The sequence below is a fragment of the Plasmodium cynomolgi genome, chromosome 12, assembly GCF_000321355.1.
Source record: "Plasmodium cynomolgi strain B DNA, chromosome 12, whole genome shotgun sequence".
Lineage (NCBI taxonomy): Eukaryota > Apicomplexa > Aconoidasida > Haemosporida > Plasmodiidae > Plasmodium > Plasmodium cynomolgi.
This window is the reverse complement of record NC_020405.1, coordinates 1,579,746-1,580,718: the sequence shown is the minus strand read 5'-3', so window position 1 is coordinate 1,580,718 and position 973 is coordinate 1,579,746.

Below are 973 nucleotides of genomic sequence, written 5' to 3'. Positions count from 1 at the left end.
GACTTCTGCAGTTGAAAAAGAGAAGGCATTTTCTTATCATTTAATTTTACAAAATCGCTTACTCGAGTGGGTAACCCCTAAATGCAACATAATGTGCTGTTTTTTGGGGTACCCCAAGGGGAAACTGCGCATTCGCGTAGTCATGCGTATAAATGCAAAATGCATATAATATATATATTATATGTATAAATAGGTACATGTAAAAAGGTTACAAACATATGCGCAGCGCAACGCAATGCGACGCAACGCGTACAAACATACTCATGTAAAAAACATGGTTTAGCGCAAGCAAACGCATGAAGGCGCAAACACAGCGTAAAAGCGCACAAATTACGCAGTATACAAATATATATACATTATTATATATATTTCATGAAATAATGGTGATGTAAAAAAGTTCATAATTCACGAGTAAAATACAAGTGAACATAAAAATTTTCAAGTTTGTCAATACGTACGTACTTTTTCCATTTCCGTAAACTCTTCATTCAATTTCGCGGTCATTCAATTTTCGCGATAATCCAATTTCGTATTTTTATTTTGTTTTATTTTGTTTTATTTTGCTTTATTTTGTTTTATTTTGCTTTATTTTGCTTTATTTTGCTTTTTTTTGCTTTATTTTGCTTTATTTTATTGATAATTTCCGCCTAGGATATAAAAAATGGAATTTTTTAAAAAGTGCTATTTTTCGCTTATATATACAATACAAAATATATACATTCGCAAATTTAAAAAATATGCTGAAATGAAAAAAGGGGGGAAAAAAAAATATGAGGTGGGAAAAATATAAATTCAGGAAAAAATATTTCTCACCCTGCCAATGCGCATTATATGTATATAATATAACTACATACATATGCATAAAAATATTCGTTATATTTAATGCTTTATTGCTTTTATTATATGTGCCATATTTAAATGCGTTATACTTATTATATATATGTGCCATAGTTTAATATGCGTTATGCTTATG